Genomic DNA, 26,192 nt, shown 5'->3' with positions numbered 1-26,192 from the left:
CCACGACCTCAACCACAGAATACGGCGAGCCAGGACAAACGTATTCGACGCCTTGGCAGCCAACACACCCGCCTCAGGGGACGCCTCCTGGTGAAGAAAAAGGTGGTGGTGGTATTGTGAGATAGGGAATGTCTGGCATTGTCAGATATATCCTCGGGCAGCTCTTCCTCTAATGTCTGATCCAGTCATCAATCTATTTTGCAGCCCCAAGAAGATGCAATCATGGTCTATGTACAACACCAGTAAGGGAGTAATAGACTTCAGGCATCCCTCCACACGCTTACCTTTCGGTTCCTACAGTGAGGGGACAGTGGTGAGAGGCAGAGTGGACGACACCCGATGGGTGAGACATGAGTTCACTAGCAGTGAATTACCTACTCGTTATATAACTCTGCAGGGGGAGGATATTGAGCTAATGCCCATTGTAGACAGGAGGAATGTCTTCCCTGCATTAGACCAGGAGTCTTGTCTGATGTACACTTAATGGTCAGATTGTGGTAGCAGAGTTTTAATTACCCTCTGACGTGTGAAGATATCAGTTTTCTTAACCACAGTACGGGATTCCTCTTATCATCAGTGATTTTGTAGGATATGTTACCCAGTAACCACGAGGGCAGTGGTATCATTTAGCAATGGAAAATCCTTGTTAGGAACACCTAATATAGGGACTGACAGGACAGCATGATCCCCCTCTCTTCAGATAAAATATCAGAGAGATTATTTGATAGGGAGGAAGAATCAGCCCACTCAAATGACCCATAGACATGAGAGTGACCTGGAATAGGGATTTGCCTGACCAGGGAATGAGTCATATGCTACAATCCGTGAGGTAACATTTTCCTGCCCAAAGCGGAGTGACCATAGGGACATCAGAGACTGTAATGTTACAGGTGGTCCCATAGGGGGCATAAAGTATTCAACTAGAGAACCCAGTAGGTTTCAGAACACAGCTCAGGTTGGCTCCTGAATGATTACAGGAACTGCGGTCTGACTGGGCGATGTATGAGACATAGCACACAGACCATCACACAAAACTTCCCCCTCAGGTAAATCCATTGCGCATGCTTTGCAAGATGCAGGAGTTCCCCAGATTTACTGCCCTACATGTTAAACATTATACACAAATGCAACAGAGAGCGGTTTAGTACGATGAAGCCAGGCAGAGTACTATACCTGTGAATAAATCCGTTAGCATGTGACTGAGTACCCAGTACACAACACCTGTGAATAAATCCGGTATTATGTGACTGAGTACACAGTAGAATACACGTAATAGGTAAATACTGTGACGCACTGTATATGAACCCAGACGCACCTAGTTCCCAGGGTACAGTATACAGTGATAGATATATCTGGAAAACACCGCAGTGAAATCACATAGCAGAAACAGGCACACACAGTCACCTTTGCAATGCAGATAATTATTTTCATGACAATAAAATTGCATTGGATTATTATGTGAACACATATAAATATATATATATATATATATATATATATATATATATACTAGTGATGTGCACCGGAAATTTTTCGGGTTTTGTGTTTTGGTTTTGGGTTCGGTTCCGCGGCCGTGTTTTGGGTTCGAACGCGTTTTGGCAAAACCTCACCGAATTTTTTTTGTCGGATTCGGGTGTGTTTTGGATTCGGGTGTTTTTTTCAAAAAACCCTAAAAAACAGCTTAAATCATTGAATTTGGGGGTCATTTTGATCCCATAGTATTATTAACCTCAATAACCATAATTTACACTCATTTTCATTCTATTCTGAACACCTCACACCTCACAATATTATTTTTAGTCCTAAAATTTGCACCGAGGTCGCTGGATGGCTAAGCTAAGTGACCCAAGTGGCCGACACAAACACCTGGCCCATCTAGGAGTGGCACTGCAGTGTCAGGCAGGATGGCCCTTCCAAAAAATACTCCCCAAACAGCACATGACGCAAAGAAGAAAAAAAAGAGGCGCAATGAGGTAGCTGTGTGAGTAAGCTAAGCGACCCTAGTGGCCGACACAAACACCTGGCCCATCTAGGAGTGGCATTGCAGTGTCAGGCAGGATGGCCCTTCCAAAAAATACTCCCCAAACAGCACATGACGCAAAGAAAAAAAGAGGCGCAATGAGGTAGCTGTGTGAGTAAGCTAAGCGACCCTAGTGGCCGAAACAAACACCTGACCCATCTAGGAGTGGCACTGCAGTGTCAGGCAGGATGGCCCTTCCAAAAAATACTCCCCAAAAAGCACATGACGCAAAGAAGAAAAAAAAGAGGCGCAATGAGGTAGCTGTGTGAGTAAGCTAAGCGACCCTAGTGGCCGACACAAACACCTGGCCCATCTAGGAGTGGCACTGCAGTGTCAGGCAGGATGGCCCTTCCAAAAAATACTCCCCAAACAGCACATGACGCAAAGAAAAATGAAAGAAAAAAGATGTGCAAGATGGAATTGTCCTTGGGCCCTCCCACCCACCCTTATGTTGTATAAACAGGACATGCACACTTTAACCAACCCATCATTTCAGCGACAGGGTCTGCCACACGACTGTGACTGAAATGACTGGTTGATTTGGGCCCCCACCAAAAAAGAAGCAATCTCTCCTTGCACAAACTGGCTCTACAGAGGCAAGATGTCCACCTCATCATCATCGTCCGATTCATCACCCCTTTCACTGTGTACATCCCCCTCCTCACAGATTATTGATTCGTCCCCACTGGAATCCACCATCTCAGATCCCCGTGTACTTTCTGGAGGCAATTGCTGCTGGTGAATGTCTCCATGGAGGAATTGATTATAATTCATTTTAATGAACATCATCTTCTCCACATTTTCTGGAAGTAACCTCGTACGCCGATTGCTGACAAGGTGAGCGGCAGCACTAAACACTCTTTCGGAGTACACACTGGAGGGAGGGCAACTTAGGTAGAATAAAGCCAGTTTGTGCAAGGGCCTCCAAATTGCCTCTTTTTCCTGCCAGTATACGTACGGACTGTCTGACGTGCCTACTTGGATGCGGTCACTCATATAATCCTCCACCATTCTTTCAATGGTGAGAGAATCATATGCAGTGACAGTAGACGACATGTCAGTAATCGTTGGCAGGTCCTTCAGTCCGGACCAGATGTCAGCATCAGCAGTCGCTCCAGACTGCCCTGCATCACCGCCAGCGGGTGGGCTCGGAATTCGTAGCGTTTTCCTCGCACCCCCAGTTGCGGGAGAATGTGAAGGAGGAGATGTTGACAGGTCGCGTTCCGCTTGACTTGACAATTTTCTCACCAGCAGTTCTTTGAACCCCTGCAGACTTGTGTCTGCCGGAAAGAGAGATCCAACGTAGGTTTTAAATCTAGGATCGAGCACGGTGGCCAAAATGTAGTGCACTGATTTCAACAGATTGACCACACGTGAATCCTGGTTAAGCGAATGAAGAGCTCCATCCACAAGTCCCACATGCCTAGCGGAATCGCTCTGTTTTAGCTCCTCCTTCAAAGCCTCCAGCTTCTTCTGCAAAAGCCTGATGAGGGGAATGACCTGACTCAGGCTGGCAGTGTCTGAACTGACTTCACGTGTGGCAAGTTCAAAGGGCAGCAGAACCTTGCACAACGTTGAAATCATTCTCCACTGCGCTTGAGACCGGTGCATTCCACCTCCTTTGCCTATATCGTGGGCAGATGTATAGGCTTGAATGGCCTTTTGCTGCTCCTCCATCCTCTGAAGCATATAGAGGGTTGAATTCCACCTCGTTACCACCTCTTGCTTCAGATGATGGCAGGGCAGGTTCAGGTGTTTTTGGTGGTGCTCCAGTCTTCTGTACGCGGTGCCTGCACGCCGAAAGTGGCCCGCAATTCTTCTGGCCACCGACAGCATCTCTTGCACGCCCCTGTCGTTTTTTAAATAATTCTGCACCACCAAATTCAAGGTATGTGCAAAACATGGGACGTGCTGGAATTTGCCCAGATGTAATGCACGCACAATATTGCTGGCGTTGTCCGATGCCACAAATCCCCAGGAGAGTCCAATTGGGGTAAGCCATTCTGCGATGATCTTCCTCAGTTACCGTAAGAGGTTTTCAGCTGTGTGCGTATTCTGGAAAGCGGTGATACAAAGCGTAGCCTGCCTAGGAACGAGTTGGCGTTTGCGAGATGCTGCTACTGGTGCCGCCGCTGCTGTTCTTGCAGCGGATGGCAATACATCTACCCAGTGGGCTGTCACAGTCATGTAGTCCTGAGTCTGCCCTGCTCCACTTGTCCACATGTCCGTGGTTAAGTGGACATTGGGTACAACTGCATTTTTTAGGACACTGGTGAGTCTTTTTCTGACGTCCGTGTACATTCTCGGTATCGCCTGCCTAGAGAAGTGGAACCTAGATGATATTTGGTAACGGGGGCACACTACCTCAAGAAATTGTCTAGTTCCCTGTGAACTAACGGCGGATACCGGACGCACGTCTAACACCAACATAGTTGTCAAGGCCTCAGTTATCCGCTTTGCAACAGGATGACTGCTGTGATATTTCATCTTCCTTGCAAAGGACTGTTGGACAGTCAATTGCTTACTGGAAGTAGTACAAGTGGTCTTCCGACTTCCCCTCTGGGATGACGATCGACTCCCAGCAGCAACAACAGCAGCGCCAGCAGCAGTAGGCGTTACACTCAAGGATGCATCGGAGGAATCCCAGGCAGGAGAGGACTCGTCAGACTTGCCAGTGACATGGCCTGCAGGACTATTGGCTTTCCTGGGTAAGGAGGAAATTGACACTGAGGGAGTTGGTGGTGTGGTTTGCGCGAGCTTGGTTACAAGAGGAAGGGATTTACTGGTCAGTGGACTGCTTCCGCTGTCGCCCAAAGTTTTTGAACTTGTCACTGACTTATTATGAATGCGCTGCAGGTGACGTATAAGGGAGGATGTTCCGAGGTGGTTAACGTCCTTACCCCTACTTATTACAGCTTGACAAAGGCAACACACGGCTTGACACCTGTTGTCCGCATTTCTGTTGAAATACTTCCACACTGAAGAGCTGATTTTTTTGGTATTTTCACCAGGCATGTCAATGGCCATATTCCTCCCACGGACAACAGGTGTCTCCCCGGGTGCCTGACTTAAACAAACCACCTCACCATCAGAATCCTCCTTGTCAATTTCCTCCCCAGCGCCAGCAACACCCATATCCTCATCCTGGTGTACTTCAACACTGACATCTTCAATTTCACTATCAGGAACTGGACTGCGGGTGCTCCTTTCAACACTTGCAGGGGGCGTGCAAATGGTGGAAGGTGCAAGCTCTTCCCGTCCAGTGTTGGGAAGGTCAGGCATCGCAACAGACACAATTGGACTCTCCTTTGGGATTTGTGATTTTGAAGAACGCACAGTTCTTTGCTGTGCTTTTGCCGCAAGTCTTTTCTTTTTTTCTAGCGAGAGGATGAGTGCTTCCATCCTCATGTGAAGCTGAACCACTAGCCATGAACATAGGCCAGGGCCTCAGCCGTTCTTTGCCACTCCGTGTCGTAAATGGCATATTGGCAAGTTTACGCTTCTCCTCAGACGCTTTTAATTTTGATTTTTGGGTCATTTTTTTACTGATCTTTTGTGTTTTGGATTTTACATGCTCTGTACTATGACATTGGGCATCGGCCTTGGCAGACGACGTTGATGGCATTTCATCGTCTCGGCCATGACTAGTGGCAGCAGCTTCAGCACGAGGTGGAAGTGGATCTTGATCTTTCCCTATTTTTTTAACCTCCACATTTTTGTTCTCCATATTTTGCGCACAACTAAAAGCCACCACAGGTATACAATGTAGATGGATGGATAGTATAGTATTACTTATACTTATGGACGACGAGTGCACTGACGACTCAGAGGTAGGTACAGCCGTGGCCTACCGTACTGCTGCTTAGTGCTTATATATATAATATACTGTATAACGGACCTGGTGGACACTGTCAGCAGACTGCTAAACTAGTATGAAGAAAGAAAAAAAAAAACACCAGTGTTTTTCAGGCAGACAAACGTATACTGGACTGGTGGTCACTGTCAGCAAAACTGTGCACTGTAATCCTGCTATAACTGCTCCCCAGTCCCCACAATTAGGCAGTGTGAGCAGAGCAGTGCACTCAGCACAGATATATCATGCAGCAGTGCAGCACACTGAGTGAGCACAGCCACAGATATGGTGGAGCGTTTTTTTTCAGTCAGAGAAACAAAGGATTAAAATCACTGGTGGTATAATCAAAACCCTGCACTGTACTCCCTAACAGCTGCTCCCCGTCCCCAATCCTCCCCACAATTATAACAATGTCACTCTTAGTCTTTTCTATTACGGAGAGGACGCCAGCCACGTCCTCTCCCTATCAATCTCAATGCACGTGTGAAAATGGCGGCGACGCGCGGCTCCTTATATAGAATCCGAGTCTCGCGAGAATCCGACAGCGGGATGATGACGTTCGGGCGCGCTCGGGTTAACCGAGCAAGGCGGGAGGATATGAGTCGCTCGGACCCGTGTAAAAAAAGGTGAAGTTCGGGCGGGTCGGATTCCGAGGAACCGAACCCGCTCATCACTAATATATACATACCATTGAATTGAGCTTTGACATACTCTCCAAGGGCGATCTGATTACCATCTCCTAGATGAAGACCTGGATATAATATCTATACTGATACGCAAATATTTATTTATGTATCTGGTACGCATATAAATTTTGTGTGATAACTGAATTTAACCCCACATACGGAATTATACTACACTATATAACGATTCTTTGTGTCTCCTAGCAGCATTTAGATCCCAGTAGTGACCTGGACTAAAAAATGGGAGACTGATAAGCCTTGTGTCAAGCCGTAATCCGGTATGAAATATTACTCTTGCGTGTGACAAAACTGATTGAAAAATACTACACCATAGGCGCTCTCTTGTTTCTTCCTTTGTTTGCAGATTCCTCTTTGGGCTACGTATACCTAGTGGCACTTTTTGAAGAACTGAGCAGCCACCCGATAAAGTGGGGAAAGTGTGGACTGTTGGCTTATTAGCCAATACCAGATTTGGAAGAACTCACATATTTTGAGTTAACTGTTTGACTGACCTATTTGTGGCCGTGTGACCACATTAAGTAGTAAGGTACTTTTTGTTGAACTGGACGAGCGCACAGATCTACTGATTTACTACATTATATATATATATATATATATATATATATATTATAAAACAATGTGCGGTCTGAGTCCGGATGTATATACAGTATCAGAATACTCGTACAATATATTCTGGCACAGGTACACTTGTTCTTAACTAACGCTGTCTTATTATCAACGTGCAGAATACTTAAGTGTTTGTAAAACTACGGCGCTGATGTACAGGCAGGTTTACAAAGGAGACCTTGCCCTGCAGTCCTGGAGACCAGTTGCATCTATTTTAGAAAATGGCGGTGAGAGAGAGTGTGAGGCAGCTCCAGGGTGGGAACACCAGCAGTAAATGGTGGCCAGAACTGGGGGAAAGGCTACAGTTCAAGCACCTTTTCCCCTATGCTGGTCCTCACCACCGGGTACTATGGAGCCTCATTAAATTGTATATTTTACTATCCAACCTGTGCTCCCATGGCCAGGTGGATATAGTGGGGTCCTTGCTCTGTCACAGTGTCCATGCCAGCATCATGTTTGTCTCCTTAAACCACGGCTGGAACACGATTTAATGGCAGATCCCACCTGGAGGAACCTCTTACCTCCTCCCTTAGCAGCCTTGCGAACCAAGAGAGCTTCTGCAGTGGTGTGCCTCGGAACTGGAGCGCCTCCGCCACAAGTACCTGAGAACAGAGCCAGCGGGAGTATGCGACCCGCTAGGGAGGTGATGGAGCCGCAGCACAGTTTGTCCCACTGACATATGAAGTACTGCAGCCCTTGAAGTCATCTAAAAAGCTTTTCCAGGACTGCCTAGCGCAGCCCCCCTGTTAAATGACCTGCCTCATGCAGGCACCAACTCTAAAACTGAGCTCATGCCCGGCTGTAGGGTTATAGAGGAGGCCCTGCAATGCATTCTGGGACAGTCTAAAGCTTTAGCCTGTTGGTACCTCTGGATCAAGATCCATCTCTACACCCAATGTATTCCCTGTGGAACCCAGTGTACCCCGCTGCAGAAAAAAAGAGGTAGAGGTTTCACCTTAAGAAGCAACAAATCAGTGCCCCCCAACCAAAAACAAAAGAACACTAAAGCTTAAACTGTGTGTTCACAAATCCCTGAGGAGAGTCTAGGACTGACCACAATAGCTATGTGTGAGTCTGACATTTCTCACACTGTCCTCGTAGAGAAGCCTCTTTGCCTCTTTCCACCATTTCTGCATCATCTGCACATGAGGGGAGCAGTACAAGTTAATATGGTGATGAGGACATCATTGAAATTGAGGATGCTTGTGTGGAAGTGGAACAGGATGAGGGGGGTAGTTGTGTACTACTACTATCTGACACTAATGACGTGGATGAGAATGTTGATGATGTTGTTTGGGTACTTCAGCCACCAGTGATGCAGTTCTTGCCTGTGATTAAAAGAAAGTGATAAAACCAAAAAAGCCACCTCTTGGGTGTGGGATTAATTTTACCATAATCTTGATATTTATGAAGGCATCTGCTGTATTTGTGATGCCGAAGTTTGTAGAGGTAGGGATGTTAGCTATCTAGCCACCATGTTATGTCATTTGTGGCGAGTTCATGAAATTAGTTTTACAAGATTATAATGTACTTAACACCCTCATCATCAACCTCCTCATTAATGATCAGAGGTAGACCTTCCAAAAAATTGATTTGTGAGGGCCCATGCAAACCAAGCACTTCAGCCACAAAAGTGGCAGTCCCTGTCGCTGAAGTGCTTGGTTTGTTAAACAGTGCTTGTCCTTTATAAAAAGTGGTGGGAGGACCCATGGGAAATTCTATCTTGCACCACTTTTCATAATGGGATGTAATTTGGGGGACATTAAGGGATGGTCTTTGCAATACTAATTTGCGACATCATTTTAAACAGATGTACATGCGGTGTGATTGTGCCACTGCTTTGTTGCTTAGTATAGCCAGCCAGCCTTTAGCCAATATTGGTGAAGAATATTGTGAGCTGTGAGGTGGTCAAAACGGAGTGGAAACAAATGGAAAATAATGTTATTGAGGTTACTAATACTGTAGGAACAAAAACATGCCCAAAAATGTGATTTTAGCAGTTTTTATCAAGTTTTGAAAACAATACAGATCCAAAAACAAAACACATGAAGGCAGTTTTGGCAAAACCAAAACATGAAGTTAATACAGATCCAGAACCAAAACACAGGCATCAGCGCACATCCTTAGTATAAACATCTAGATTAAATTGTTGACTACTGTACAATTGTCATTGCTGAGTCAGCTTACTAACAAGTTGGAAATATTTCTATGTGGCTTTAAACTGGTAGAGGATCAATATGAATATGACTATTGAGATCTTCATTTTTGTATTGATTTGATTGGCAGTCAGTAAATCTAGTTTATTATTTGTATATTAATCATCAACACCGGCCGTTTGTTTTATGTATATTTAATATTGTATGTCAATAAATTTAGGTGTTTGACAAAAAGCACTTCAATACTGTATTCTAGTTGTATGCACAAAGATTGAGTCAATGAAAAGTTTGGTATAACATCAGTTTTAAGATATAAAACTCTAGAAAATATAACAAAGCATTTAGATGTTTTAACAAAAAAAAGAATGTAATCATTATTTGTCAAATGCATTAAAGAATTTCAAGTAGATGTTATAACTCTAGTGCCCTAGTGCCAACTTCACCCAAATAGAAGATACTTGAGGGTAAATTTGCTAAAAAGACAAGTGGTGGTGTTGTCCAGATTCTGACATTTTCTAGAATGCAATAAAGACATGATAGCTAGACTGTAATTGGTAGCTTTGGGCAATACCATCATTTTTCTGTTTTAGAAACTATTATTTTAAATATACCCCTTAGCCTGAGTTATGGAAGGCTATGGGGAGAGATGGGGAGAGGTAACAGTTAAGAGACATATCGTATAATAATTTTTTTGGAGGGTGGGGCAAAATGTTGTGCCTAGAGGCGGCCTGACACCTACAGATGGAGCCAGCGATATCTTTGCTGGCTGAGGCGCAGGTGTGCACTCCCAGCGTGACCAGACGATCCGTCCGCCTAGTCACAGAGCCGCTTCCCATTGTAAGCATCTCTGTCTGGGCGCGCACGCCTGCCCAGACAGAGACGCTCTCCAATCAAGTGAATGGGGAGCGCGGAGATGCTCACAGTGACTAAGTGCGCCCAGGCGGGCGCACCTAGTCACACAGGGAGCAACAATAACGGAGGCTCCATCTGTAAATCCATCTCTGATAGGTACACATCATACAAATACTGTTTTGCATATCATTATGTATCTAAACTACTTAAGGTAAACTTGTAATTGTCCAGAGCAGCTGAGCAATGTTTTTCTTTGTGTACAATATTTTTGTGCTTGAAATTAACATTTCTAAACATGAGCTGACACTATAATGCAATGAATAGTATAGATGTATCATGAAAATGTGGAGGTTTCTATGTAATTTATAATATGTGTGTGTGTGTGTGTGTGTGTGTGTGTGTGTGTGTGTGTGTGTGTGTGTGTGTGTATTTTTATATATATATATATATATATATATATATATATGTATATATTCAGTGTGGATGAATGCATTGTATAAGATTTCCGCAGCAATCATACATTTTATGATTTTTACATCTTTGGATTTGTTAATGTGAAATAATGAACCCTTAATTTACATGTCACAGTACATTTTAGTGAGAGTTTGTATACATATTTCTATAACCTTATTGATTCAGTATAGGAGTGTAAGGGCTGTAGTACATTATTAACGTTCTAGGTAGATTTCCAAATTCATACATGTGATATAGCTGTCATGGCCTGTGATAGACAGCTGATAGTACAGAACAGAGCATGTGGGGCAAACGCTTCACTAGTCAACACAACTGCACAGAGTTACTATGCTGTTGTACAAGTTGCTAGGCATAGATTAATTGTGGGAACATTTTTCATACATATGCAAGAATGCTTGCATGTCTCAGGAATTGAGTGACAGATTCTGCTTGGTAGTTTCCAATGGCAGACAAAGTGAAAAAATATTACTGTACCTTTAAGTATAGAGTATGAAGACAGGGACTTGAGTAATAGAAAGTCCATAGAAGAGCCAAGGGTTAGGAGCCAGAAAGATAGTCATCAGAAAGCCAGAGGCCAAACACAGGAAGGCAGTCAGGAAGGTGCCGTGTACAAACTCAAGCTGTTCATAGAAACCTAACAAGCTCAGGTGCTGGAAGCTCTTTGCTCATCGTTGTGTCCCTGTCCCCACTATACAATGCCCATATTTGCAGCATTGTGGCAGGAGGGCAGAGCTACTACAGATGTGTCCTCTTGCATCTTTTCTCTGACGTGGCATTCGAGCCTCCCAGCCCCGGCATGTCGTGGTGTTTTAGTCCTAGTAGGTCATGGCGTGCAATACACAGTTTAACCTATAGATGGCAAATGCTCCACGGACGAAAACTACAGTACTGAAAACAATATTGTGTCAAAGGACGGTGATCCCTGACAAGCTAGTCAATCACATTGGGGCAGTGTAAGCAGCCATTGGGCTTGGCACCTCCTCCCAAGCTTCATTTCCACAGTAAGCTACTCTACTGTTTGCCACCAAGTTTCTTTGGACTCTAAACCGCTATTGACCTTGTAGTGGTTAATAAGCTGAGCCCGCTATTGACATTGTATGCAACCCTTTACCGGGCAGTCAGTAAACTGCCGTTACATGATGGAAAGAATCCTGTTGTAAAGACACACAGGAAGCTTTTCAGAAACAGAGATCATTTCAGGTTCAATATTCTTAAATAAATGTCCTGCTCCACTTTTAGTAATGCCCTGTGCTCTCTCCCTCCCTCCCTTCCTGTGTTAGGCCACCCAGCTGCATTACACTCTAGGCCACTATTGAGGACTTTGTATGACATTGTGTGTTGTACACCCTACGTGGAGTAAGGCGCACGCTTAAAATCATATTTCCAATAGGTGTCGATGCAGCTCCGGCTTGCTTGCATGGTTGAGTGGTTAAGGCGAGCCCTCATATAGCTGCCGTCTTGGGTTCGAGGCCTGGACAGGGAAAAGGTCACTGTGTAAATCTAAAAAAAAAATTGTAGTAATATTTTTATCATCAATACAGGAATAAATAAAGCATTCAAATATTTGGTGTGTGGGTCCTGTTTTTTGTGTGTGTGTCATGTGTTTGCTAACAATACGCTAAACTTTACCGGGTCATCCATAAACTGTCAATACATGATGTAAAGAATCCTGTTGTAAAGACGTAAAGGAAGTTTTTCAGAAAGAGATCATTTCAGGTTTAATATTCGGAAAATACCTTTGCTATACTACTTTATGTGTTGCTCCACGTTCTCCCCCTCCCCTGTGTTAGGCCACCCAGCTGCATTACAAACATTATATTCTTGTTAGGCATGACCACATGCATGTCGTAGATGCACATGGGTTTAGTTTGGAAAGCCGGCGGCCGGGATCCCGTCGTTAGACACACTGACGTTGGCATCCCGATTGCAAAGAAGCCCGCAGGGGTGAGTAAGGGGTGCTATACTCTCTCCCCTACCCCCTAACTCTTCCTACCTGCTGCCTAACCCTAAACTCCCCCATAGTGCCTAAGCCTAACCTTCCCCCCGTAAATGCCTAAACCTAACCTCCCGTCCCTGCTCCTAAACCTAACCCTCCCGCCCCGCAGCCTAGCCCTAACCCTCGCAGAGGTTTGCCTAACCCTCCCGGTGCAGCCTAATCCTTCCCCCGCAGCTTAAATCTAACCTCCCACCGCCGGGGCTTACTTCTTTAGCGGCGCGGTGTCAGGATGTTCGGCATCCCAGCTATCTGGATTCCGACACAGGGATGTCTACCTATTTGGGTTGCCGGTGTCGGCATTCCGAATAGTGTTGGGATTCCGGCGTCGGTAATCTGACTGCCTGGATCCCGACAGGCGGGATCCTGACTGCATCCCATGTGCACGTGCCACATTTACGCACAGCGCGCGCCTCTCCTGTGTGTCCTTCCTGCGTCTCCAGCGGCGTGTCTGTCAAATGAAGTGCCGGTTCGTGAGCCAATCAGAGCTCACGAATGGGCACTTCATTAAACAGACACGCCACTGCCGCCGGAGAAGCAGGAAGGACACACAGGAGAGGCGCGCACTGTGCCCTCCGTGTCCATCCCAGCAGAAATCAGTGGTGACGGCTAGGGCCCTTAACGCCTACAAAGTGCTCGCAGTAGCTGCGGACCCCTAGTTACGCCACTGCACACATGCACAGCTAAAATACACTCCCCCAGTGGGCGGCGACTATCTGATCGCAGGGCTGCAAAAATCGCTGCCCAGCAATCAGGTCTGAAGTACTCCCTTAGTACAGGTGTGACTAGACACTTTAAACTGTATAAGCACAGCTTAGCCATATTGTGTTATAAAATGTATTGATTGTGTCCCAAATAATATTAGAGGAGGTGACAGGGGAAAAAAACTTCTTCAATGTGAGGCGCGATGGATTTATAGACTGGACACTGTTGCCCCTTTGGGGTTAAATTAACATTCTGGATTGAATAGTTTTCTATGACTCTCTTGATGATAACGAAGTAGTTATGAATTAATACAATTAGCATTATCCTGCAAACTTTAGGCCTAATTTAGACCTGATCATAGCAGCACATTTGTTAGCAGATGGGCAAAACCATGGGGGTCATTCTGAGTTGATCGCTTGTTGGCGTTTTTTGCAGCGCAGTGAACAGGTTACTACTGCGCATGCACCGCAATGCGCAGGCGCTTCGTACGGCTACAAAGCGGATCGTTGCTGAGCGATGGATTTAACGAAGAATCCATTCGCACAGCAGATCGCAAGGAGATTGACAGGAAGAAGGCGTTTATGGGTGTCAACTGACTGTCTTCTGGGAGTGGTGCGGCGAACGCAGGAGTGTCCAGGCGTTTGGAGGGCGGATGTCTGACGTCAATTCCGGGAGCTCCAACACTGGATTCATCGCACAGGGTAAGTAACTCTTACCCTGGTCTTGTTCTACACAAAACTTTTTTTGCATAGCAGGGCTACACAAGCGATCGTACCCTTGCTATGCAAAAATACACTCCCCCATAGGTGGCATCTAGTTGATCGCACGGGCTGCAAAAAGTTGTAGCGTGCGATCAACTTGGAATGATCCCCCATGTGCACTGCAGGTGTGGCAGATATAACATGTGCAGAGAGAGTAAGATTTGGGTGGGTTATTTTGTTTCTGTGCAGGGTAAATACTGGCTGCTTTATTTTTACACTGCAATTTAGATTTCAGTTTGAACACACCCCACCCAAATCTAACTCTCTGCACATGTTATATATGCCCCCCTGCAGTGCACATGGGGGGTCATTCCGACCCGATAGCATGCTGCGCTTCTTCGCAGCCGCGCAATCGGGTCGGAACTGCGCATGCGCGGCCGCATTGCCAGGCAGCGACACCGCTACCGAAGAAAGCGGTTGCAGTGGCGACCACAACAATATTGACAGGAGGAAGGCGGATCCGGATGGCAACTTACCATTTTCGGGGAGTAGTGAGTCCAACGCAGGCGTGTCCAGGCGTTTGGAGGGCGGATGTCTGACGTCAATTCCGGGACCTGCATCGCTGGATCCATCGCACAGGGTAAGTAACTCTTACCCTGGTCTTCTTTTACAGGAAACTTTTTTAGCATAGCAGGGCTGCACAAGCGTTCGCAGCCCTGCTATGCAGAAATACACTCCCCCATAGGCGGCGTCTAGTTGATCGCATGGGCAGCAAAAAGTTGCTTTGTGCGATCAACTCGGAATGACCCCCATGGTTTTAACCATCTGCTAACAAATTTGCTGCTACGATCAGGTCTGATTTAGGCCCTCTATCCACATGGCTTATTGAGAGGTTTCATGATATGGAACTCTCTCAAGTATCTGTTTTATAACCTAATACTTTATATTTTTATACTATTTATACTATACCTGATGTTGGTTCGTATCTATTCATACCATGTTGCGATTATGTGGTTGTAGGACAGGAGCTATATGACATTCTCTTATTTATTCTATATATATATATATATATGTAACTGATATTGTTTGATTCAGTAACTTAAGTAATGGATAACTCGTTGGATGCATTGCGCTTATGGTGAAGGCAATGTAATTTTGTTTACTTGTTGCTAGGCAATGCCTGGGATGGAGGAGCGCAGAGAGGCACGCGTCGCAGGTCTGTGATGTCATCCCTCCCCGGAGTGCAGCATGGTGGACCAACACTTTGTCACTGGGTCAATGTATATATATGTAAGGTAAGATGTTTATGTAATATGTCTTGACAAAGGTTTTGAAACAATAAAACCGAAACGTTGATTGCATTAAGGTGCTAGACGCCTGCCTGTACTATATCTTTACAAAGACCTGAGAGTGTTGCCTCTGCTATCTCTTTATATCGGGCTGTGCTAACAGCCGTGGAAGGGACCAAGGCCATACTGGATTATTAAAGGTTGGCGTGCCGGTTCGAATTCTACATATATATATTTATATAAATACTATATTTAGTCCTTAGGGGACCCTTGTCTTATGTACCCCGGGCCCCCCAGAGCCTTAATCCAGCTCTGTTCTAATGGGATGTGGTGCAGGTGAGACTGTGTTTATACCACGTATACTCCTTATTCACAAAAAAATTTCTTTTCAATTCAAGTGCCTGCAGATTAGAGATGTGCGGCTGGCACTTTTCCTGTTTTGGTTTTGGTTCTAATTCCACTTTCGTGTTTTGGTTTTGGCTTGGTTTTGCCAAAACCACCCTTTTGTGTTTTGGTTTTGGTTTTGGATCTGGATGGTTTTTGAAAAAAACAAAAACAGCTAAAATCACATAATTTGGGGATAATTTTGATCCTACGGTATTATTAACCATAATAACATTAATTTACACATTTCCAGTCTATTCTGAACACCTCACACCTCATAATATTGTTTTTAGGCCTAAAAGTTGCACCAAGGTTGCTGTATGACTAAGCTAAGCGACGCAAGTGTGCGGCACAAACACCTGGCCCATCTAGGAGTGGCACTGCAGTGGCAGACAGGATGGCACTTTTCAAAAACTCGGCCCCAAACAGCACCTCATGCAAAGATGTAGAAGAGGTGCAATAAGGTAGCTGTATGACTAAGCCAAGCGACACAAACAATTGGCCCATCTAGGAGTGGCACTGCAGTGGCAGACAGGAGGGCAGATATTAAAAAAAAGGCCCCAAACAGCACATGATGCAAAGAAGAAAAAGAGGTGCACTGAGGTTGCTGTATGACTAAGCCAAGCGACACAACTGTGCGGCATAAACACCTGACCCATCTAGGAGTGGCACTGCAGTGTCAGACAGGATGGCACTTTTCAAAAACTAGACCCCAAACAGCACCTCATGCAAAGATGTAGAAGAGGTGCAATAAGGTAGCTGTATGACTAAGCCAAGCAACACAAACAATTGGCCCATCTAGGAGTGGCACTGCAGTGGCAGACAGGAGGGCAGATACAAAAAAAAGGCCCCAAACAGCACCTCATGAAAATATGTAGAAGAGGTGCAATGAGGTAGCTGTATGACTAAGTCAAGCGACACAAACAATTCCCACTGGAACTATACAGCAATATCACTGGAATTATATAGCAATATCACTGGAATTATATGGCAGTACCACTGGACATATACGGCAGTATCATTGGAATTATATGGCAGTACCACTGGACATATACGGAAGTGTCAGACAGGATGGCACTTTAAAAAAATAGTCCCCAAACAGCACATGATGCAAAGAAGAAAAAGAGGTGCAAAATGGAATTGTCCTTGGGCCCTCCCACCCACCCTTATGTTGTATAAACATGACATGCACACTTTAACAAACCAATCATTTCAGCGACAGGGTCTGCCACACGACTGTGGCTGAAATTAGTAGTTTGTTTGGGACCCCACCAAAAAAGAAGCAATCAATCTCTCCTTGCACAAACTGGCTCTACAGAGGCAAGATGTCCACCTCATCCTCCGATTCTTCACCCCTTTCACTGTATACATCCCCCTCCTCACAGAGTATTAATTCATCCCCACTGGAATCCATCATCACAGGTCCCTGTGTACTTTCCGGAGACAATTGCTGGTCATGGTCTTCCCGGAAGAATTTATAATTAATTTTGATGAACATCATCTTCTCCACATTTTGTGGAAGTAAACTCCTACGCCGATCACTGACAAGGTTACCAGCTGCACTAAACACTCTTTTGGAGTACACACTGTAGGGGGAGCAACTTAGGTAAAATAAAGCCAGTTTGTGCAAGGGCATCCAAATTGCCTCTTTTTCCTGCAGGTATACATATGGACTGTCTGACATGCCTACTTGGATGCTGTCCCTCATATAATCCTCCACCATTCTTTCAATGGTGACAGAATCATATGCAGTGACAGTAGACATGTTAGTAATCATTGGCAGGTTCTTCAGTCAGGACTAGATGTCAGCTTTTGCTCCTGACTGCCCTGCATCACTGCCAGCGGGTGAGCTAAGAAATCTTATCCTTTTCCTTGCAGCCCCAGTGGCAGGAGAAAATGAAGGAGGAGCTGTTGACGGGTCACATTCCGCTTGAGTTGACAATTTACTCACCAGCAGGTCTTTGCACCTCTGCACACTTGTGTCTGTTGGAAAGAGAGATACAACGTAGGCTTTAAACCTAGGATCAAGCATGGTGGCCAAAATGTAGTGCTCTGATTTCAACAGATTGACCACCCTTGAATCCTGGCAAAGTGAATGAAGGGCTCCATCCACAAGTCCCACATACTTAGTGGAATTGCTCCATTTTCGCTCCTCCTTCAATTTCTCCAGCTGCTTCTGCAAAAGCCTGATGAGGGGAATGACCTGACTCAAGCTGGCAGTGTCTGAACTGACTTCACGTGTGGCAAGTTCAAAGGGTTGGAGAACCTTGCACAAGACGGAAATCATTCTCCACTGCGCTTGAGCCAGGTGCATTCCCCCTCCTTTGCCTATATCGTAGGTGAATGTATAGGCTTGAATGGCCTTTTGCTGCTCCTTCATCCTTTGAAGCATATAGAGTGTTGAATTCCATCTCACTACCACCTCTTGCTTCAGTTGATGGCAGGGCAGGTTCAGGAGTAACATAGTAACATAGTACATAGTAACATAGTAACTAAGGTTAAAAAAAGACAATTGTCCATCGAGTTCAACCTATTTGTGGTCTCCTATGCAGTCTTATTAAAGGACTAGTTATTTTTATGTTAGGACTAGTTATATTAACTATAATGCGTGCCTACGCACCATAACCCTGAATATCTTTATCCAGTAAGAATTTAACCCATTCTTAAAGGTGTTGACTGAGTCCGCTGTTACTACACTCTCAGACAGGGAATTCCAAACACGTATTGTCCTTAATGTGAAAAAACCTTTTTGCCTCAATGTGCGGAAACTCCTCTCCTCTAACCTAAGCGAGTGACAACGTGTCCTCTGTGCTGATCTTATAGAAAACAGGTCCCTCCGAGCTCTGTGTATTGACCCCTTATATATTTGTAGATGTTGATCATGTCCCCTCTTAGTCTCCTCTTTTCTAATGTAAACATGCCTAGCCTTGCAAGCCTTTCCTCGTATTCCAGCGTCTCCATACCCTTGATTAGTTTGGTCGACCGCCTCTGAACCTTTTCTAGCTCCAGGATATCCTTTTTGTAATATGGTGCCCAAAATTGCACACAGTATTCAATTGATTTATATAATGGGAGTATAATACTCTTATCCCTTGCATCAATTCCCCGTTCTATGCATGCTAATATCTTATTAGAGTGTTTGCTGGTGCTCCAGTCTTCGACATGCAGTGGCAGAATGTCGAAAGTGGCCCGCAATTTTTCAGGCCACCGACAGCATCTCCTGTACACCCCTGTCATTTTTCAAAAAATTCTGCACCACCAAATTAATTGTATGTGCAAAACATGGGACGTGCTGGAATTTGCCCAGTTGTAATGCACGCACAATATTGGTGGCGTTGTCCGATATCACAAATCCCCAGGAGAGTCTAAGTGGGGTAAGCCAATGCGCAATAATGTCCCCCAGTTTCCGTAAGAGGTTGTCAGTGGTGTGCCTCTTACGGAAAGCGCAGCCTGCCTAGAAACGAGTTTGGATTTGCGAGATGCTGCTACTGGTGCCGCTGCTGTTGTTGCTGCGGGTAGAAATTCATCTACCCAGTGGGCTGTCACAGTCATTTAGTCCTTAGTCTCCCCTGTTCCACTTGTCCACATGTCCGTGGTTAAGTGGACACTGGATACAACCGCATTTTTTAGGACACTGGCGACACTTTCTCTGACGTCTCTGTACATTCTCGGTATCGCCTGCCTAGTGAAATGGAACCTAGATGGGATTTGGTACCAGGGACACAATACCTCCATCAATTGTCTAAATCTCACTGCACTAATGGTGGATACCGGGAGCACGTCTAACACCAACATAAGTGTCAAGGCCTCAGTTATCCGCTTTGCAACAGGATGACTGCTGTCATATTTCATCTTCCTCACAAAGGACTGTTGGACAGTCAATTGCTTAGTTGAAGTAGTACAAGTGGTCTTCCGACTTCCCCTCTGGGATGACGATCGACTCTCAGCAGCAACAACAGCAGTGGCGGCAGCAACAACAGCAGTAGGCGTACCACTCAAGGATCCTCCCGAGGAATCCCGGTTGGGAGAGGACTCATCAGTCTTGCCAGGGACATGGCCTGCAGGACTACTGACGTTCATGGCTGAGGAGGAAGTTGACATTGAGGGAGTTGGTGGTGTGGCTTGCAGGAGCTTGGGTACAAGAGGAAGAAGGGATTTAGGTGTCAGTGGACTGCTTACGCTCTTACCCAAAGTTTCACAACTTGACACTGACTTGTGATGAATGCGCTGCAGGTGACGTATAAGGGAGGATGTTCCTAGGTGGTTAACATCCTTACCCCTACTTATTACATATTGACAGAGGCAACGCACGGCTTGACACCTGTTGTCCGGATTTGTGGAAAAATAATTCCACACCAAAGAGGTGGCTTTTTTGGTATTTTGCCAAGGCATCACAATGGGCTTCTTCATACCATGGACAACAGGTGTCTTCCCCAGTGCCTCATTTAAACAAACCACATCACCATCAGAATCCTTATCGTCAACTTCCTCCTCAGTGCCAGCAACACCCATATCCTCATCCAGGTGTACTTCAACAGTGACATCTTCAATTTAAATATCAGAAACTGGACTGTGGGTGCTCCTTCCAAAACTTGTAGGGGGCGTGCAAATGGTGGAAGGAGCGACCTCTTCCCATCCTGTGTTGAGAAGGTCAGGCACAGCAACTGCCGACACACTTGGACTCTCCTTGGGGATTTGTGAAACCATCTCAGAATGCACATTTCTTTTCTGTGCTTTTTCTAGCTTAACTCTGTTAATTTTTCTAATGGGAGGATGAGGGCTTCCATCGTCATGTGAAGCTGAACCACTAGTTTTGAACATAGGCCAGGGCCTTAGACATTCCTTGCCACTCCGTGTCGTAAATGGCATATTGGCAAGTTTACGTTTCTCCTCAGACCATTTACATTTCTTTTTATGGGTCTTTTTACTGAACTTTGGCTTTTTGGATTTTACATGCCCTCTACTATCACATTGGGCATCGGCCTTGGCAGATGACGTTGATGGCATTTCATCGTCTATGTCATGGCTAGTGCAGCAGATTCAGCTCTAGGAGGAGGTGGTTCTTGATCTTTCCCTATTTTATCCTCCAAATTTTTGTTCTCCATTATTTTTCTGGAGTTATATAACACAATATGCAGCGCAGGAGCGCTGGACATATGGCAGCAGAGGATACTACTGTGACTGGTCACTGGACTGACTGATGGCTGATGCACAGGACACTACCACTGGTCTGATGCAGGACAACACAGCAACACTGTAAGGGACTTGTTTTTATTATACAGCAGCACTAGACATATGGCAGCAGAGTATACCACTGTGATTGGCCACTGGAATGACTGATGGCTGATGCACAGGACACTACCACTGGTCTGATGCAGGACAACACAGCAACACTGTAAGGGACTTGTTATTATTATACAGCAGCACTGGACATATGGCAGCAGAGTATACCACTTTGACTGGTCACTGGGATGACTGATGGCTGATGCACACGACAGTACCACTTGACTGATGCAGCACAATACACCACCACTGAACTGATGCAGCACAACACAGCACCCTATACAGCAGCACTGGACATATGGCAGCAGAGGACACCACCACTGTGACTGGACTAATGCAGCACAATACACCACCACTGAACTGATGCAGCACAACACAGCACCCAATACAGCACCACTGGACATATGGCAGCAAGAGGACACAACCACTGTGACTGGACAGATGCAGCACAAGACACGGACACTGAGGACACTGAGAGAACGGAGACACGTCCTCTCAGTACACTCTCCAATGCCGGAGTGAAAATGGCGGGGACGTGTGGCTCCTTATATGGAGTCCAAATCCCGCGAGAATCCGACAGCGGGATGATGACGTTTTGCCTCGTTCTGGTTTCCGAGTCAGGCGGGAAAACCCGAGCCTGACTCGGATCTGGGCTCGGAACGTGAAGTCCAGTAGGGTTCGGTTCTCTGAGAACCGAACCCGCTCATCTCTTCTGCAGATTCCTGTAAGCGACTGTCGCTATGAAAATCAACAAGTCGCAAGGGCAAACACTCAGGGCTGCAGGCGTAGATCTCAGGACAACATGCTTCTTCTAGGGGCAGCTTTATATGGCTTGCTCACGAGTTAGTAGCCCCAAGCATCTTTTTGTGTTAATCCCTGAAGGAAAAACTGCAAATATTGTACACATTGTAGAGATGAGCGCCTGAAATTTTTCGGGTTTTGTGTTTTGGTTTTGGGTTCGGTTCCGCGGCCGTGTTTTGGGTTCGACCGCGTTTTGGCAAAACCTCACCGAATTTTTTTTGTCGGATTCGGGTGTGTTTTGGATTCGGGTGTTTTTTTCAAAAAACCCTAAAAAACAGCTTAAATCATAGAATTTGGGGGTAATTTTGATCCCAAAGTATTATTAACCTCAAAAAACATAATTTACACTCATTTTCAGCCTATTCTGAACACATCACACCTCACAATATTATTTTTAGTCCTAAAATTTGCACCGAGGTCGCTGTGTGAGTAAGATAAGCGACCCTAGTGGCCGACACAAACACCGGGCCCATCTAGGAGTGGCACTGCAGTGTCACGCAGGATGTCCCTTCCAAAAAACCCTCCCCAAACAGCACATGACGCAAAGAAAAAAAGAGGCGCAATGAGGTAGCTGACTGTGTGAGAAAGATAAGCGACCCTAGTGGCCGACACAAACACCGGGCCCATCTAGGAGTGGCACTGCAGTGTCACGCAGGATGTCCCTTCCAAAAAACCCTCCCCAATCAGCACATGATGCAAAGAAAAAGAAAAGAAAAAAGAGGTGCAAGATGGAATTATCCTTGGGCCCTCCCACCCACCCTTATGTTGTATAAACAAAACAGGACATGCACACTTTAACCAACCCATCATTTCAGTGACAGGGTCTGCCACACGACTGTGACTGATATGACGGGTTGGTTTGGACCCCCCCCAAAAAAGAAGCAATTAATCTCTCCTTGCACAAACTGGCTCTACAGAGGCAAGATGTCCACCTCATCTTCACCCTCCGATATATCACCGTGTACATCCCCCTCCTCACAGATTATCAATTCGTCCCCACTGGAATCCACCATCTCAGCTCCCTGTGTACTTTGTGGAGGCAATTGCCGCTGGTCAATGTCTCCGCGGAGGAATTGATTATAATTCATTTTAATGAACATCATCTTCTCCACATTTTCTGGATGTAACCTCGTACGCCGATTGCTGACAAGGTGAGCGGCGGCACTAAACACTCTTTCGGAGTACACACTTGTGGGAGGGCAACTTAGGTAGAATAAAGCCAGTTTGTGCAAGGGCCTCCAAATTGCCTCTTTTTCCTGCCAGTATAAGTACGGACTGTGTGACGTGCCTACTTGGATGCGGTCACTCATATAATCCTCCACCATTCTATCAATGTTGAGAGAATCATATGCAGTGACTGTAGACGACATGTCCGTAATCGTTGTCAGGTCCTTCAGTCCGGACCAGATGTCAGCATCAGCAGTCGCTCCAGACTGCCCTGCATCACCGCCAGCGGGTGGGCTCGGAATTCTGAGCCTTTTCCTCGCACCCCCAGTTGCGGGAGAATGTGAAGGAGGAGATGTTGACAGGTCGCGTTCCGCTTGACTTGACAATTTTGTCACCAGCAGGTCTTTCAACCCCAGCAGACCTGTGTCTGCCGGAAAGAGAGATCCAAGGTAGGCTTTAAATCTAGGATCGAGCACGGTGGCCAAAATGTAGTGCTCTGATTTCAACAGATTGACCACCCGTGAATCCTTGTTAAGCGAATTAAGGGCTGCATCCACAAGTCCCACATGCCTAGCGGAATCGCTCCGTGTTAGCTCCTTCTTCAATGCCTCCAGCTTCTTCTGCAAAAGCCTGATGAGGGGAATGACCTGACTCAGGCTGGCAGTGTCTGAACTGACTTCACGTGTGGCAAGTTCAAAGGGCATCAGAACCTTGCACAACGTTGAAATCATTCTCCACTGCACTTGAGACAGGTGCATTCCATCTCCTATATCGTGCTCAATTGTATAGGCTTGAATGGCCTTTTGCTGCTCCTCCAACCTCTGAAGCATATAGAGGGTTGAATTCCACCTCGTTACCACTTCTTGCTTCAGATGATGGCAGGGCAGGTTCAGTAGTTTTTGGTGGTGCTCCAGTCTTCTGTACGTGGTGCCTGTACGCCGAAAGTGTCCCGCAATTTTTCTGGCCACCGACAGCATCTCTTGCACGCCCCTGTCGTTTTTTAAAAAATTCTGCACCACCAAATTCAAGGTATGTGCAAAACATGGGACGTGCTGGAATTTGCCCATATTTAATGCACACACAATATTGCTGGCGTTGTCCGATGCCACAAATCCACAGGAGAGTCCAATTGGGGTAAGCCATTCCGCGATGATCTTCCTCAGTTGCCGTAAGAGGTTTTCAGCTGTGTGCGTATTCTGGAAAGCGGTGATACAAAGCGTAGCCTGCCTAGGAAAGAGTTGGCGTTTGCGAGATGCTGCTACTGGTGCCGCCGCTGCTGTTCTTGCGGCGGGAGTCCATACATCTACCCAGTGGGCTGTCACAGTCATATAGTCCTGACCCTGCCCTGCTCCACTTGTCCACATGTCCGTGGTTAAGTGGACATTGGGTACAACTGCATTTTTTAGGACACTGGTGAGTCTTTTTCTGACGTCCGTGTACATTCTCGGTATCGCCTGCCTAGAGAAGTGGAACCTAGATGGTATTTGGTAACGGGGGCACACTGCCTCAATAAATTGTCTAGTTCCCTGTGAACTAACGGCGGATACCGGACGCACGTCTAACACCAACATAGTTGTCAAGGACTCAGTTATCCGCTTTGCAGTAGGATGACTGCTGTGATATTTCATCTTCCTCGCAAAGGACTGTTGAACAGTCAATTGCTTACTGGAAGTAGTACAAGTGGGCTTACGACTTCCCCTCTGGGATGACCATCGACTCCCAGCGGCAACAACAGCAGCGCCAGCAGCAGTAGGCGTTACACGCAAGGATGCATCGGAGGAATCCCAGGCAGGAGAGGACTCGTCAGACTTGCCAGTGACATGGCCTGCAGGACTATTGGCATTCCTGGGGAAGGAGGAAATTGACACTGAGGGAGTTGGTGGGGTGGTTTGCGTGAGCTTGGTTACAAGAGGAAGGGATTTACTGGTCAGTGGACTGCTTCCGCTGTCACCCAAAGTTTTTGAACTTGTCACTGACTTATTATGAATGCGCTGCAGGTGACGTATAAGGGAGGATGTTCCGAGGTGGTTAACGTCCTTACCCCTACTTATTACAGCTTGACAAAGGGAACACACGGCTTGACACCTGTTGTCCGCATTTCTGGTGAAATACCTCCACACCGAAGAGCTGATTTTTTTGGTATTTTCACCTGGCATGTCAACGGCCATATTCCTCCCACGGACAACAGGTGTCTCCCCGGGTGCCTGACTTAAACAAACCACCTCACCATCAGAATCCTCCTGGTCAATTTCCTCCCCAGCGCCAGCAACACCCATATCCTCCTCATCCTGGTGTACTTCAACACTGACATCTTCAATCTGACTATCAGGAACTGGACTGCGGGTGCTCCTTCCAGCACTTGCAGGGGGCATGCAAATAGTGGAAGGCGCATGCTCTTCACGTCCAGTGTTGGGAAGGTCAGGCATCGCAAACGACACAATTGGACTCTCCTTGTGGATTTGGGATTTCAAAGAACGCACAGTTCTTTGCGGTGCTTTTGCCAGCTTGAGTCTTTTCAGTTTTCTAGCGAGAGGCTGAGTGCTTCCATCCTCATGTGAAGCTGAGCCACTAGCCATGAACATAGGCCAGGGCCTCAGCCGTTCCTTGCCACTCCGTGTGGTAAATGGCATATTGGCAAGTTTACGCTTCTCCTCCGACAATTTTATTTTAGGTTTTGGAGTCCTTTTTTTTCTGATATTTGGTGTTTTGGATTTGACATGCTCTGTACTATGACATTGGGCATCGGCCTTGGCAGACGACGTTGCTGGCATTTCATCGTCTCGGCCATGACTAGTGGCAGCAGCTTCAGCACGAGGTGGAAGTGGATCTTGATCTTTCCCTAATTTTGGAACCTCAACTTTTTTGTTCTCCATATTTTATAGGCAGAACTAAAAGGCACCTCAGGTAAACAATGGAGATGGATGGATTGGATACTAGTATACAATTATGGACGGACTGCCACGGTTAGGTGGTATAAAAAAACCACGGTTAGGTGGTATATATTATAATAATAATACAATTATGGATGGACGGACTGCCTGCCGACTGCCGACACAGAGGTAGCCACAGCCGTGAACTACCGCACTGTACACTGGTTGATAAAGAGATAGTAGTATACTCGTAACAACTAGTATGACACTATGACGACGGTATAAAGAAAGAAAAAAAAATACCACAGTTAGGTGGTATATATTATAATAATAA

General features: G+C 46.0%; 1 protein-coding gene across 6 annotated transcripts in view; it reads left to right on the top strand.

The window, feature by feature from the left end:
* Positions 1-26,192, top strand: part of HTR1E (5-hydroxytryptamine receptor 1E) — a 417,773-nt gene that overhangs the window by 264,442 nt on the left and 127,139 nt on the right. For 4 of the 6 annotated variants that reach the window (XM_063916946.1, XM_063916945.1, XM_063916950.1 and 1 more), the window contains exon 2: positions 15,238-15,359. The exons of 1 other annotated variant lie outside the window; for it this stretch is intronic. The gene's annotated coding sequence lies outside the window, so the exon portion shown is untranslated. Of the gene's footprint in view, positions 1-6,814; positions 6,835-15,237; positions 15,360-26,192 lie in introns of those variants that run through there. One more of the 6 variants, XM_063916948.1, reaches the window with a different exon arrangement.

The sequence above is a fragment of the Pseudophryne corroboree genome, chromosome 4 (assembly GCF_028390025.1).
Source record: "Pseudophryne corroboree isolate aPseCor3 chromosome 4, aPseCor3.hap2, whole genome shotgun sequence".
In the NCBI taxonomy this organism is placed as follows: Eukaryota; Metazoa; Chordata; class Amphibia; order Anura; family Myobatrachidae; genus Pseudophryne; species Pseudophryne corroboree.
This window is presented reverse-complemented; position numbering and strand designations above follow the sequence as displayed.